The sequence below is a fragment of the Manis javanica genome, chromosome 13 (genome assembly GCF_040802235.1).
Source record: "Manis javanica isolate MJ-LG chromosome 13, MJ_LKY, whole genome shotgun sequence".
In the NCBI taxonomy this organism is placed as follows: Eukaryota; Metazoa; Chordata; class Mammalia; order Pholidota; family Manidae; genus Manis; species Manis javanica.
The window spans coordinates 78,130,964-78,147,368 of record NC_133168.1 but is presented as its reverse complement, the minus strand read 5'-3'; the positions used below and the strand labels follow the sequence as shown (position 1 = coordinate 78,147,368).

Here is a 16,405-nt window from a genome sequence, read left to right as displayed (position 1 = left end):
TCACAGCAGCCAGATGTGTCCCTGGCTCTGCATCGAGTCTGTGATCTACTAAAATTCCTCCATGACCTTCCACACAACTGCCCATAAGTCCAGGTTTGCCCTGCCTGGTCCTTGTGCAGCTGCTTTTTGGATCCTAAATGCAAGGTGGACATTTCAGTTTCATCTTGTGGTTTTGATCAAGCGTCTAGCGTGCTAGGCCTTCTGGTTCAAGCCTGTCATTTATCACTACATCCTGTAAGTCTGTCATCTATAAATTTGATTAATGTGTCTTTTCTGGCTTCACCCCAATTGCTGTAAAACAGGCTAACATGTCACAGAGACAGACATGTAATATTCCTGCAGATACTGACCTCCGTGGGCAAATACACGGTGGGTAGGAAGTTCCTGAACCACCTGTGGCATGGAACCAGCTCTCATTCCAGCCATATTTTATCCTCAGAGAATTCTTTGAAACTTGAGTTATCCAGGAATTGCTGCAAATTCATAACTGGTCCTTGAGGTACATGACAGGAAGACCAAAGAATAGCAGGCAGGGTTGAGGAGGGCTCTGAGTACATTAGTGGGCTGCACCAAGAGAACTCACTAACAGGACTGTGGAAATGGGGAGAATCTACCTTAGGAGTGTGCCCAGCACACAGCGGGCAGTCAAAACTGTCAGCTTTTCTAAGGTCTGGACAACTGAATGTGGCGTGTGATCCTGAACCAGCAGAAGGGCATTCATAGGATGCTTGGAGACACTTGGACAGAGACTACAGAGTAGTAATAATAGCTGTGTCGATGTTTATGTCCTGATTCTGATCACTGAATGAAGGTTGCATCATCTGGAGAGGCTGAAGGACCAGGAGAATGCTTTATTCTATTTTTGCAACTCTTTCATCATTATCTCAAAATGCAGTTAAAGAAATGTAAACATCCACTCCTTTGATGTGTGAGTCTATCCCACTGCGCATGAGTTTCTAGCATAGGTGGGGAGGCAGGTATAAGGTGAGACATCAATGGGACCCACAGTGTAGGCATTCCACAATGCAGCCTGTAGGGAAGGCGAAGGGCCGGGACAGAGGCTGTAACACATAAACCTCCTGCAGACCCCTGGCTCAGCACCTGAAGACCCTTCCCAAGTTCATGGCCAGCCTTCCCTCGGACAGACTCAGACCTGGAGCCTGCAGTGCGGCCAGGCCACTCGTTTGGACAAGCTGGAGACCACAGTGCAATTTCCCCCAGATTATCCCTGGGAAGGGTGAGGCCAGACCCTCACAGGACGAGAGGACAAGAGCCATGCCCCAAGTAAGCCACCTCCCTTATCTTCTAATTGTCCCAGTGTATGAAGGTCCATCAACTTTTGTCCAGAACACATATGAACATTTTCCTCATTTTTTTCTTCCTTTAAAAATGTTTCAGGTTTTTCATGATTGGGAGCATGTGTGGTAGGGTTGTTGGCGGGGGACTCTGTGTTTACTAGGACTGTGGATGGGTGAACACTGGCAGCTGCAATACCCTGTCACAGAAACATAAAGGCTCCCAGTGGATTTTCTCTGTACCATCATAATAGATCGCTTCCAGAATCTCTAAATGAGATTCCAGGTTTCTAGTTGGAGCTGCGCCAAGAGAAGCACAGACAGAGACTGACAAGGGGCAGACGGTTAGTCCTCGAAGCTCTGGAGGCTGGATGTCCAAGACCAGGGTGCCAGAGTGGCCAGCTTCTGGAAGAGCCCTCTCCCCGTGAGGATGCCGACTCCTCGCTGTGTCCCCACGTGGAGGAAGAGGCAAGGGAGCTCTCCGGGGTCTCTTTCATAAGAGCGCTGATCCCATTCATGAGGCTGCACCCTGTGATCTCATCGCCCCCCAAAGGTCCCCTCCAAACCCCATCACGTTGGGAGCACAGCTCAGGGATCAGCCAGCACCGTGATCCTGCTGGCATCTTTGAGCCTGAGATCCATCCACGCCTGAAGCTGTGTCCATGGCCTTACATTTAATAAGCCAATACATCTCAAAGAAGAAACAAATACAGAAAAAAATGCTTTAAATATGAAATTGTCATAACATAAAGCTTGTTTCAAATTGTTTGCAAAAGCCCTTTCGAACATCTTTATAATTAAGAGGAAATTGTGTTTTATGGAACACAATGGATGACACATTATCAGAACAATTATAGGGGCTGAAGGTACCATCTCTAGTCATCAGCTACTAGTCTTTCCACATGTTTAAGGTTTTGCTATTTTAAAAAAGACAATCTACTAGAAAGAAGATGGTGGTGGGGTGGTGGTGGAGTTGTCTGTTTCCTTCTAAAATTTGGAAGGTCATGTGACAGTTTGGGGTGAGGAATAACGACTAACCCTGCAATCCTGATTAGACCTTGCCCAGGAGGTGCCATGCGGGGGGGATCCCTGCAGAAACACACAAATCTGATCCTTCGTTTCTCTCTTACTTTGAAAATAATGACAGCTCTTTGCTTTTAGATGAGTTGTGTCTAAAGGAACCTGACATCATCATGTCCTGACTCGTTCCCAGCGACTCCAGACTTGCCCCTCGGAGCCCCACCCCACCCTCCGCCCTTACGGGGCTACTTCCCTGAGGGGCAGCAGGAAGGCTCGTGTGTGCTCCAGGGACCCGCTGAGAACCATGGGCATCCAGCAGAGGCTTGCTGTACTTGCCTGAGCAAAAGGAGAAACTGTAACTGTGTTTGTTCTTAAAATAACGAATGAACTTTATTTTTTGGAGTAGTTGTAGGTTTGTAGCAAAATGGACCAGAAAGTACATGGAGTTCCCACCAGAGCCTGGTCCCCACACACACACGCCTTCCCCACTGTCCACACCCACCTCAGAGGCACAGGTTCCAATCCATGCACCTGCCCTGATGCATCATTAGGTGGTTTTAATGCTTTTGTGACAAGGAGAAGGAAGGCAGGTGGCTGCTGACAGAACTCCTAGCCCCTCCTGAGGCCCCTGCAGTTGGGGTGGTGCAGGGGAAGCGGAACTTGCGGTTTCACACTTGAGTTAAATAGCTACGGCCCTCACCCCAGAGGCTATTGACTCAGTGCTTGTCATCGCTCCCTGCAACACCATCTATCTACGAATTTTCCTGCTCACGAAGTAAATGCCTCCTCGCCTATGTTTGCCGCCACCCAGTGGGAAGAAACAGCTCCTCCTCGGGCTCCACGGGGATGCAAGTCTGAGAGCTGCTTTTTATTTGCACAGCGAGTACACAGCGCCCTCTGGTTTCCTGCAAGTGATCCCTTAAAGTGCATTCATTCTGCTAAAGTCACCAGAGACTGGCTTGATTTGTGATGTGAAGGCGTCACCTTGGGCTGCTGCTAATGACGGCCTCTTAGGAAATACCATGGAATCCCCAGTGACTAGCAGAGCAAGAGCTCAGGAAACACCTGTGGGTAAAGGCGATGGATGGAAAGAAAAACCCTGTGCCTCTTGGGTCCCTTGCAAGGAACACTCCCTGGGCTGCTGGGTCTGGGGGGGTTCCTCCAAGTTTCTCAGTACCTGGTGCAGAGCTCGTGAGGAGGATGCTGGGGATAAAACCAAGAGAATTTGTGAGCCTATTATGTATTGGCAGTGAGAACGGGAGGAGCCTAGGAAAGTGCCATTTTCTTTTCTGCCTCCTTACGTGCGCCTTGACGGAGCCAGCAGCTTGAAAACCTCTCCTTCCCGCATGGTGGCCCTCCCAGCCCAGACGGTGGAGCCCCACCAGAGGTGAGGCCGAGCCATTTGCTTTTTTTTGTGGTGACAGGTGCATTTTACCATCAAGCAGGACTGTCATTGCTGATAGGTGTTGCACACAAGGGGACACATTAGGGAACAGCTAACAAGAGTGCACTTTCGTACAAATCACAATTGTGCAAACAATTAATTACCTGGTTAAAAGTCTTTCTCTCTTTATTAGCAGTACCCAGGGTCCATACAGCTCAGTAGGCAGAATTGCATGGTGATTTACAGTCACTTACATCATGGATCACACATCCCTAATGCGTGGTATCAACCCCAAGGAGGCATAAGCTGGTTCTGGGGCTGGTGGCGCAAATATTAGATGTCACCACAGCCTGTGGCCCTCTGGAGCTGAGCCCTAGCCAACAGCACCTCATTCCTTGATGTTTAATTCTCCCGTTGGGTTTTCTTGGATGTCACACAGGCAGGAGTGACACTGAATTCATGGAAAGCACACAAACCATTCACATGATTGGGCTACGGCAGGGGGTGAAGTGGCTCTGGGGGGGACTCTGATCCGGCACCTGTCCTCTGCCGCACATGTGAGTGCAGGCGTTTGCATTAGGAACAAGTTCTGCCTCAGGCTCCTTCTGTCCCCCAAATCTGAGCAGTGATGCCTCTCCGATGCTCAAGTTGTTCATGGGTCGTGTTCTCTGCCTCCTGGAGCCCCAGGGAAGCGTGTGTTGGGGTGCTTCCTCTGACCCCCTTAGTTCCTGACTTGCCTTCCAATGACCTTCACTTGATTCCTCTAGATGCTCTCTGGTGCTCCCAGGATGGCCACGCCTTAAAACAATTTTCTTGTTCAGTTGGTGCTCATGGTGTGAATGTGAACCCCAGCCTAGGCCAGCCTGCGATCACAGGGTCTCAGGACAGGCATGTTTCTCCCCTCAGTGAACGAGGCCAGGATAGAGCCCTTTCCCAGTCTCCCTGGTGGGTCTGCTTTTCTTCCTGTTCACACCCCACTGGACCTCTTCTGGCTCTGGCTTTACAGGGACCTGTGCCTCCACTCGCATGGGTGGGCCTGAGGCCTGTCCCCCCTGACTTCCCGTGTGCTCACGGACCCCATTAGCCGCGGCAGCACCCTTAGGACCTGCTGGGGACCCGCACGTCCACTTAGCAGCTCACTTACGAACTCAGCTATGCATTTGAAAGGATTTTTAAAACATTTTATCTAACATTTTTAGTTTATTTCCTGGCAAGGTAATTTTCAGGTTTTGTACGGCTGTGGCCAGAGATGACTGCAGTTTTCTTTATCATGTAGTTTCCTTGGTACAGTATACAACTTACTGTAGATGTTCAATGAATATCTGAGGAGGTGAATAAACACAGGTTTGTCATGTCAAGCATATAAACTCTTAAACTTAGTTATCTGTATAATTCTTTCTGGCTATAAATAGAGAGATTTATCTCAGACCATATACATATGTATACATATCAGACTAACTGAGCAGATTATGTTATTTAGCCTTCCTGCCCACCCTCCCAGTTCTTATATGCAAACATGTATCTACATATACAATAGGTGACTAGGCCTAAGCCTCTAGCATTCCCCTCTCTGCTGAAGGCACACGAGGGCAGAGCTGAGGACATGGTGAGATGACCAGGGAGCTTCCAGGTGATCCTGAGAGGCCACCCTCCCTGAGACCTCTCCTCCCCCCAGAAACTGCCCTCTGCAGGTGGACATACACGTCTGTTCCTCGTCGGCCCCTGCTTTGCTCTGGCCCCCGCCTTATCCTCATCAGTGTTCCCAGTGGATTTTAAGCAGGGATATTAGCATACACTTTGCAATGTAGTTAGTCTAGAAAATCACAGCTTACACACCTAACATTTGGTTGTCAGGCTGGCCAGGCCCCTTTGTTTGGTGTGTGCTTCCACCTAGCGGTCCACAGCTCACAAGCTTCAGGTTACAGTGCCTCCCCGCCGTCCTGCACAATTCTGTAACTACCCTGACAGGAGAGTGTGTGCAAACCCTGCAGCTACACAGGCCCAGACTGCACATCTTTCCTCCCTCTGTGTCTATCTTCTTCCCCTCAGTTCCTGGCTGTGTTCCTTCCCATTAGCCCCTAGGCCCCGGCACTGGGAGATGTTCGCAGCAATGTTCTTGAACAAAGCCTGGCACATCGTGGAGTTCAGTTAATCCAGTCCATTACTACCTTGTTCTCTAAAGGGGATCAGTTACAGGGAGCTGTTAATTCCTGTGTTCCTCTTGAATGATTTCAAAGTGTGTTTGACATAAAATTCATTTCAGGGACATCAGGACTGGGCAGTTCACACCAACTTTAGGTTTCTTTGTGTTATTCAAACGAACCCATGTGATTCAAGTGGACTGATACTATGTGTGTGGTATATTTAAAAAAAATACTACAGTTGAAGATTCCAGAGGGAAGATACCATGTGAAAGGTAGGAAATAAAGGACGCCTGGCTTTCTGCTCTGGCTCTGCCACTGGCTGCCCCTGGACAGACTTCATCTTCTGTGCCGCCCAAACAGATGTCTTCTGTGTCTGGAGCCCTGACAGTACTCCTGTGGCTCTCGAAGGGGGAACTAGGATGGGACTCAAACTTGGGAGTCAAAAGTTAGTGAAAGAGGCTGTTTACAATCAAATTCTATTAAGCTTTTGGGAAGAAACACAGTTTTTAAAATGCATGCTCCCAACTCCCCTAACCGCCCTCTGTGCTTTGATGTCTCCCAGCACACAGATGCCACGTGTGCCCTAAAGCACAGTGTTTACTTTTAGGGAAAGAGGGTTTCTTTGAGTGAGTGTTTACCTGCTCTCCACTGCCCCGCATCCCCTGCTGTCAGGGTACACATGTGAGTCCAGGTGCACCTGCTGCCCCTCACCTCCCCTGGCCTCTCTGCACCTCCTCCTTTACTCCCACCATGGCTGTTTGGGTGGGCGAAGACATGTTCATGCCCACAGGTGCTGTAGGTTCTGGCTAGCTTTCTCTCCCTGGTCTGCATACCCGGGGCATAATGCAGCTTCCCTCAGAGACTGACAGGTCCAGCCAGGGGGACAGGACTGGAGCCACAGAGCAAAGCAGTGGGCATTGCCTTTCTGCTCTGCCTGGGCCTTTGACTCTGGACTCAGTCCCCAGGGTTAGGCGGGGATGGCACCAGATCATGTCATGTAACTTCTCACATGAGTGAACAAGGCTCGCATGCCAGATGCACTGAACACTAGCCTGCCCCCCAGCCCACCCCCAGCCCATCACCAAGGCGGCAGGCTTTCCTGGAGGCAGATGGCGATGCTGATTATCCCACTCTCTGAGACCCGTCCGCCTCTCGGGTGTCTGCCAGCCCCTACCTAAATAAGGACACAGAGGGGCCACAGTGCTGAACTTGGGATCCTTTTCAAGCCAAAGGCAGGAGCCCTTGATATATGCCTGCCCAGGTCTGTTCTGTTAAATACATTTAGTAATGATTTCTAGGCCTGGTTTTACAATACAAGATGCTATTCCTGATGGATTCTTATGCATTTATGCAATACAACACCAGTGATGTGCTCTTGTGTGCTTCGTACCAGGTGGGCGACCAAGGCCAGAGATTTCCTTGAGGAGCCCACTGTGTGCATGGCTGCTGGGAAAGACACATCAGAGTGTCGTGGAATTGAAGATGTTCCGTGAGAGAGCTGTCAGGTGGCCGTTAGGATCAAGGGCTCCTCTTTTGACAAGTGATAGCGATAGTGGGTAGAAATCTGCCACATATTCCAGTTTCTTGAATTGTGTCACGGAGATCAGTGGGTCTTTGATCAAAAACCTGGTTGCTACCTGGCCAGCCTCAGAAATCTGAGGAGAGGTGGTGCCTGGAGCCCATGAGCCACAGCTGCTGCGTGGGGGTAGCTGTGTTGCAGGTCCCTGCAGGTCACCTGCTAACCCCTTCTGCCTGCATGCTATATTTTGCATGGGGTATGAATAATATCAATGGGCAATATTTTTCCAAATGACTTGTATCTTTGCAACAGTGAGGAAAATTTTGCAGGTGCATGATGAGTAGGGGGTAGCTGAATAGGCGGGGAGAGACAAAACAATTCACTGCTGGCTGCATGGGTCGATGCAGTAGTATTCCCTCACAGTGGGTCCTTAGCCGAATGCACGTCCCCTCACGTGGAAGGTGCTTGTTGCTCTGTTCTCAGCTAGGAAACTATTTCTAAAGGATCTGATTTGTTTGCATTTAGAGAGTGTTTTACTGTCTTGCTGGATGGAGTTTAGATGTTGTTTATTTAAACATTTCTGGTTTCAAAAGGATGACTTTTTTGAAATCAGTTGAAAGTTTCCATTCCTATCAGCCAGAGCATTGCCTAATGTTCTGGTTTAATGAAAAGGTAAAATACAGTGGACGGGCCCAGAACCCCACCGGGCTTCTTACATTTTCTAAGTATATAACTGATCTTAAGTCTTTTAAAACTCTGATTTGTTTGCTCTTTTTTCTTCCTCATTAAAAAGGCTTTTGTGGTTTAAAGAACAAAAAAGGAAGACTTGTGAAATTATACAGAAAGCTTCTTAAACATCAAAAGCTCTTACAAAATGACAAAATGATGAGTGAAGTGCGAATGGATGAGAAACACATGGATTAAATTTCCCTTGAAATGCACATGGATTTAAAAATTAAGGGAAAAAAGTGCTTGGCAGAATGTGCTTAGGGTTTTCCTGGGCCCAGAAGGTTTGATAAGTGACTTGTAGTACTCTGCCAAACCTACCCTGCAGCCCACTGAGCCCGGTCCCAGCAACTGACTGGTCTCCACACAATACGATTTTATGGCTGGAAACTAGAACATTTCATAGCAGAGGTAAATGGCATCGCTGCCTATTGATGGGCCTGGGCCGCCTGAGGCCAAGGAGCTGGGAGACATGAACATCTGAAGGGCCCTGCTTTCAGAAATGTCATGTGGGTGGAAATATGCGGGGCTGGGAAAGGAACTCTGAAGTGAGGAATCTTGGGGAAAAGGACGTGCCCAGGACAAGAAGCCACAGCTTTTCTCTGCGTACAGCGGGGGGTCCACCACAGTCTCGTTCTGTACTCTGAAAACAGATTTCACCCCACACGAATAGGGGATGGTTCAGACCCCACTTCTGGTACTGTTTCTGTTGTAGTCTGGGTCCAACCAGGCAAGAGAAACCATATGGAACTTTTAACAGGAGAAATTTAGACCACAGCAACACTTCTGAAGATCTCCTGCAAACCCATCATTATTGAGCACAGAACAATGAAGAATATTTACTGAACTGGCTGTACACCTACTTCCAGAGAAGGACTATCGGGAGGTAAAACGGCTCAAAGGTGCCACAGGGCATGTGGGCAGGAGAGCTGACCCTGGAGTCATCAGCTCGGGCTCACAGCTCACTCACTAGAACGAGACTTCAGGGTGCTGCTGTCTCCCGTCTGTGCGTAAAATCATTACGTCGCTGGGACAGCCTATCTAAAGGCTTAGAAGAGGGCCTGGCACTCAGTAAGTGCTCAGGAAACGTCACAGCTGCTGCTGTCGATTGCTTTCTAGCCTTTCCCTACCTTGACCAGGAACCTGCCGTGGTGAAGACAGAGCAGTCAGTGGTGATGTCATCTGCAGAAAGAGTATGTGCTTCCCACCTTGTGTAATTCGGAATATGACAGAAAAATTTAAAATCATTTTCTCCCCATCATTTATCCACCATTAAAGCATGATCCTTTATTTCGAAGTGTTGTCTTTCCCAGTTTGTTTTACAGAGGCAAATATCTAAATATATTTTAAAATAGAAATGATCTTATTTTTTTAAATGAAAATAAAGTGCCCACCGCCCCTCCCTGCCTGGGAGGAGTGCCCCATGAGTGCCTTACTCCCCAGGCTGTTATGTCTGGAAGCCTCCCACTATATTATGAAGCACAACATGGACCCTAAACTCATGAGGTGGGCATGGGGGGTGTGGTAGTGGAGGAAGGGGCTCATGAAAACAGATACGGGTGACACGCATGAGCAGTAATATTAGTTCACACTTCCGTTAAGGCTCCGTCCTGGGAACTCCGCTCTAGCATTGATAGACGAGCCCAGTTTTTTGATTTGAGTAGGAAAGGCAGAGTATGTTGGCATTTACTTTGTGTTTCCTCAGCTGATATTGTTAGGAAAGGGAAAGGATTCTAAAGATTCAGCACCACTGCTATTTTCAAAAGGCTGATTGAAAAAAAATCCATCCACAGCAAAGGAAGCGCATTGGGTTCTGTCCTTTGCCTGTTCACGTGCTCAGGAATCTGGTCTTTTTTGAGTGTGGTTATCAGTACGATGCCCGAGCTGACCTGCTAACGGCACAGAGAAAATATCACCCTGGACTCCAAACTTGAAGCAGCCTCAAATATTAACACTGAACTTGTTTTGACAAAGTGCTGCTGCTGATGACAGGGTCCTAAAGAGCGGGGTGCATTTTACATGGAAGACCTGGAATTTCTTTCCAAGGTTCTTTGGGGTTTTAAGCAGTTACCTGTCTATTTAGCATCCCTTGTATGTGACCCTGACCCAGGTACTACTTAGGTTTCTCTGCCCCCTGAGTTCAGAACTCAGTTGAAGTTTCTGACCCTCCCTCCCCATGTTCCATCCACTCCATGTAGTGATGGCTCCCAACCCTCATTCTTGGGTCTCTGCACAAACAGGGATGGAAATGCTGCAGGGGCCACCCCCACCTGGCTCTCTCCTCCCGTCTCCCATAGAAATCCCGTCACGCGTGTACATCTCAGAGCAAATCGCCTTCCACGTTTTCAGAAGGTGACCAGAGGCCTGTCCACATAGCCCCTTGTGGGGTAGGGCCCGGCCCCCTTCCAGCTGCCTTCTTGGCCAGAAGCAGCACACCCCTTACCCCCGACTCCTCCCTGGCTTGCTACCGGGAATTCTTTTGAACAAAACCGTCATTATCTCATTATGCTCACAATGCATAGGTGTTGAAGTAAAACTAGCTACAGCATCAGATCACATCGATTAATGTGAACTAGGGAGAGCCCCACAGGGAGTATCGCAAACATACCTGTCCCTACCTTTTCCCTAGACGAGCAGGAAGGAAATCAGGTGGAAGGGCACACAACTTGGAGAGAAAGGGATGGACTTGTGTTCGAACTCTGACGTCACCTCCTACCACTTCTCAGCCAAGCAACTTCACTTGTCTGGCCTTAAATTTCCTTATCTGCAAATGAGGCACACATTCTACTGGGTAAGCTTATTAGGATTAAACAGTATGTCATAGGCCACATATTTAACATATAGTTCCAAACATAGTAGACTGTCTAACTAGTAGGACCCTTTTATCTCCCTTCCTTTGCTTGGGATTCCTCAAACAATGGCTCCTGATCAGCATTTCCTAGCGAAGAGCTGTCGTTCCTCTTGGTCCGGCCTCACAGGCCCTGTCTGTGCCCAGCACTGGACTGGGGGGTACCAGCAGGCAGGGCACCGGCCGCCCTCTGGCTGTGCACTCCAGGTTTCAGGCTGGCATTCCCTCCCTGACAGCTGTGGTGTTTTGTTGGCTGGCTCCACACCAGCATTGCAGTGGGGATGGTCACAGAGGTTTGCCCAACATGGGTATTTATTCCAAAGAATGAAATCAGGGTCTTGAAGATACCTGCCTGCCGATGTCCACTACAGCATTTTCCACAACAGCCAAGTTGTAGAAACAACCCATGTCCATCAACAGATGCATAGATAAAGAAAAACATATGTATGTACAGGGGAATATTGTTCAGCCTTAAAAAGGAAGGAAATCCTGCCATTTCAACAACATGGGTGGGGCTGAAGGACACCGTGCTAGTGAAATAAGCCAGAGGGAGACAGATTCTGCACAACTCCAAGTACACGAAGGATGAAAAGAGGTCAGCACTCTGGAAGCAGAGAGCAGAATGGTGTTGCCCAGGCTGGAGGAGGGGAAACGGAAAGCTGTTCAGTGGGTATAAAGTCTCTGCTCGTGTTAAGTGTCCCTATCACATGCGCACGCACACACACACACACACACACATGCACAGGAGTGCCGGGACATGGTGGGTGTGTCTGTTACCTGGAGGTTAGGGCGGTATCACAGGTTTGCATTGTTCCAAACTCATCCCGTTGCACGTATTCACCACGTGCAGCTCTTCATGTCTCAGTTACACCTCAGTAGGCTCTTGAGAAAAGTAAATAAAGCTCTAGGAATAAGAACGATTTCTAGACGTTTCCATGGAAGCATTTCCTTCTGTTGCCTCATGGGACTCGTGCTTCCAGCAGGAATGCGCAGGAGTGGGGGCCGTGCACGCTGGGGAACCACCACTCGGCCCGTGCATGTCAGACTTGGGAGCGCAGTCCGGCTGCCAGCCAAGCCTCCCGGTCACTGATGGTCACAGCTTCCTCTGCTGCCAAGTGTTTTGTTGATTTTCAAGAACTGCTCAAATGACAGAGAAGCTAGGATTCAACAGTTCAGCAGCTTGTGCTCCATTAGCAATTTTAATAAAATTCAGCATTTTAAGATTAATTTCAATTAATACATTTGTAATCTTGCATGAATAAATAATAGCTTTGAGGACCCAGTGTGACAATTGCCTGATTGAGCCAAATTACACACAATGCAATTTTATGTTCTGCATTAACCAGGTGACTCTAGACCTACTAAACCCAGGTGAATTTGGACCCTAAATTTCACGTTGATATACATCTGTGTTAGCCACCTATTGCTACAGTAACAAGTTAACAGTAGAACTTAAAACAACACAAATGTTTGGAGTTCTGGAGGTTGGAAGTCCAAAATGTACTTATGGGGCTAAAATTAAGGTGTCAGCAGGCCTCACTCCCTCTGGAGGCTCTGGGGAGAATCTGTTACGTGTCTTTTCTGGCTTCTAGAAGCACCCACAGTCCTTGGCTCGGGGCCCCTCCTCCACCTTCAAGGCGCTTCTTTCTGACCTCCGTCTCCTTCCTCATGTCTCTCCCCACCTTTGGTGCTTTACGTCCCTCCTGCTGGGACCCCTGTGAGATGCTGGGCCCACCAGGCTAATCTCTGTGAAGTCCTGGGTCAGGGGATTAGGACACGGATGGCTTCGGGAGGCATTACTTCATCTACCACACATTCTTTTAAACCAAGAAGAACAAACCTTACTGTTTATCCAAGACTTCTGAATATGTCCCATCAGCATTCCTTGTCCTGGCTTCGAAGCTTCTCCCTGTTTCAGGGACATCACCAGGCAAGTGGCGACGAACTCCTGTCTGGAAGTGCTTGATGCTCTGAGCTGGGCGGGCATGTTTCTGGACCCTATAAATAGTGATGTCCAAAAGAACTCTTGAAGGTAGCTTGTGTTCTGATGACTTGGCACTTAAAGGGGCTGGATGAATGTCTTGGCCGTGGGCGACTGCTCAAGTCCGGGCATTTGGAGGCACAGACATCAGGCTATCGTTCTTGCTGTTCATGTAGGAATGGGGGCATCTCTGGGTTGGTTTCTAGTCGCATCAGTGAACCCCTGGCAGATGTAATGTGCGGTGAACGGGATGATGCCCGGGGGAGTCTGTCTGATTAGCTGCCAGGTCCCCTCGGCAGATGGCAGCTCAGGGCAAGGCTGTGCTTTTCTTTGGAAAGACCTCTGTTTGAGTTCCGGCTCTGCCACTCACTGTGTGTGATTTTAGCAAAGTATTTCATTTCTCTGAGCCTTGGCGTCCCTTCTGTAAAATGGGGATAATAATCCTGCCTTCCTCAGAAGGTTGTTGTGGAGAATAAACAAGATAATGTATGAAGTATTTAGCTGAGTGACTGATGGATGGAAAGCTCTTAGAGAATGCTAAGCATTATCTTATAAAATTATTATAAAGAGGTAGGGTAGATAGGATTTTCAACTGGGCACTTTAAAAGATTCTAATTTCAAAAGTGTGTTGTTTTTTTTGAAGCGTCACATTAAGGCATTTGGAAGTGTGAAGAAGTTTCAGGAGCAGCTGAGTGGGTGAGTCAGCCTAAGCCTGTGGTCACCGGTCCCTGAGGGAGTGACCGTCGGGTGGATGTGGGGGAAGGAGAAAAAGGAGGGAAACTGGAAATTCATTTTAAATATAGTCACTGTGGGGGGATTGGGAATGAGGCACGAAGGATGTGCGGGAGCCAAGGGGCTGCGGGAGCCTGAGAGAACCAGCCCCGTGTGCCATCCTCAGTGAGGGCAAAGCCAGGCCAGGAAGCCGTGCTTCATCTCAGAACTGAGGCTGATCGTGGGGCTCAGCTACAAGTCCTGCGTTTTGAGAGCCACACGTGGGTCAAAACAAGTAATCATTTTGAAAGTAGCAGTGCCTTATGGAAGATGCAGAAGGAATACTTTTTAAAAAATTTTGGTATCATTAATCTACAATTACATGAAGAACATTATGTTTACTAGGCTCCCCCCTTCACCAAGTTCCTCCCCCAAAGCCCTTCACAATCACTGTCCATCAGTGTAGTAATCACTACTTGTCTTCTCTGTGTTGCACAGCCCTCCTCATGCCTCCCCCCTACATTATACATGCTAATCGTAAGGCCCCCTGTATTTTTCCCCACCCTTCTCCCTCCCTTCCCACCCATCCTCCCCAGTCCCTTTCCCCTTGGTAACTGTCCATTCGTGGGTTCTGTGATTCTGCTGCTGTTTTGTTCCTTCAGTTTTTCTTTGTTCTTATACTCCACAGATGAGTGAAATCATTTGGTACTTGTCTTTCTCCACCTGGCTTACTTCACTGAGCATAATACCCTCTAGCTCCATCCATGTTGTTGCAAATGGTAGGATTTGTTTTGTTCTTATGGCTGAATAATATTCCATTGTGTATATGTACCACATCTTCTTTATCCATTCATCTACTGATGGACATTCAGGTTGCTTCCATTTCTTGGCTATTGTAAATAGTGCTGCAATAAACATAGGGGTGCATCTGTCTTTTTCAAACTGGGCTGCTGCATTCTTAGGGTAAATTCCTAGAAGTGGGATTCCTGGGTCAAATGGTATTTCTATTTTAAGCATTTTGAGGAACCTCCATACTGTTTTCCTCAATGGTTGAACTAATTTACATTCCCACCAGCAGTGTAGGAGGGTTCCCCTTTCTCCACAACCTTGCCAACATTTGTTGTTGTTTGTCTTTTGGATGGTGGCCATCCTAACTGGTGTGAGGTGATATCTCATTGTGGTTTTAATTTGCATTGCAGAAGGAATACTTTCAAAATTCTTTTCCTTGAACTGAAAACATCAGGCATGATCACTACAGAGTCCAGGTTATTTGCTTTCTGAATTCAAGTACTTCAAATATAAATCCACAAGATCAGATTATATACACCCAGTTGGTGGTGAGGGCACGCTGGTCACAGACTGCGTGGACAGTGATCTTTGCTGTCCAGCTGCTTCCTTTGGGTGACCGCCCCTCTGACCCTTCTCCTGGCCTGGGGCTGCATGGCGGGGAACGCCCACTGTGATTCCCGAAGGGCCAGGAGACATAGCGCGGCTCTGAGCTCAGCTCCAAACTCTTCTCCCTGAGAAGCTGGGATCATCTGCAGTCTTTCTGCTCCATGACGCACAGAGGTTTGGCAGCAGGTCTAGAACTGGGAGCTGCTGGTTTTCAACCATTAGATCCCAAATAAGTGCTGTCTTGTGCCGCAGTGGCTTCTCCTTTGGGGGAGAAATGAATCAAGTAGGGAATATTTGGGAACGATATCTTCATTTATCTCGCTACCCTGATTTCTGTGTTTTCCAGTTGTCACATAGGAATTGTCAGAATGAGAAGCTTTTGCAAAGCATCCTCGTCCATCTGTTTGTTTTCCCAAATGCACTGTTTGAGGCTTCAGTTTAAGTATTTAGCTCATTACGTTAGGTTCCCTTGGACTAGAGATGAACTAGTCTTCACATTACAGTGACACTCTCCTGTATATGGAACTCCTGCATCTGAACGAACACTTACATTCTCCTTTTCCTCCTCATTTGACAGTATCTGTGATGACGGAGTGGGATTGTCACTAGTTTGCTTTTCTTATAGATGATAGGTACTGATTCCTCAGTAGACCCCCGCCTGCTGCCCCCTCTGTGTGTCAGACCGGGTGCTGCTCTCCTGACCCCAGGGGAGGCAGGCTGTGCCAATTTGTCCTAGAAGCCCCAGTTCGCCTCCTGGCACATGGCATGTCTCAGACACATAATAAATGCTCATGATATTAACTCATTAATTACTTCCAAAGTTCTTGAATAACTGTCTAATGTGAGAGTCACTTTAAATTCTGATTGCAGCCACTAGACCCAGAGATCAGCCTCATGTGACCCACAAAAGCTTCGTCCAAAGGTCACTTGCTGCAACTACGCTACAGTGGAAAGAGTCCAGGACCGTCCGCAGGGGTCTGCAGGGCGTGCTTTCCGAGACCTCGTAAGGGTCCAAACCTGAGGACGGCCCCAGCCCCGTGCATGCTATGTTTTTCTCCCCATACACATACCTGTTGTAAAGTTGAATTCATAAACTAGGCACAGTGGGAGATTCACAACAATAATAACTAAGAATAAAGTAGAACAATGATAACAATATGCTGTAATAAGAGTGATGAGTATGGGGGTTCTCTCTCTGAAATTATCTTATTATGCTATACTCACCCCTCTTCTTGGGGCGGCATGGACGATAAAGAGCCTGCATGGTGAGATGACCTGAGGTGGATGACTAGGCATGGCAACCTCGCCTTAGGCTCCTGTTGACCCAGGAGATGTCATAAGGAGTATGTCATACAGAGGGTCACAGCTTCCAGACCACAGAG

General features: G+C 48.2%; 2 protein-coding genes across 3 annotated transcripts in view; both read left to right on the top strand.

The window, feature by feature from the left end:
* Positions 1-9,790, top strand: part of SFT2D1 (SFT2 domain containing 1) — a 276,058-nt gene extending 266,268 nt beyond the window's left edge. The window contains exon 3 of the transcript XR_012124344.1: positions 9,780-9,790. The gene's annotated coding sequence lies outside the window, so the exon portion shown is untranslated. The remainder of the gene's footprint in view (positions 1-9,779) is intronic.
* The window catches only part of PDE10A (phosphodiesterase 10A), a 508,454-nt gene that overhangs the window by 61,595 nt on the left and 430,454 nt on the right, over positions 1-16,405 (top strand). The window lies entirely within an intron of this gene.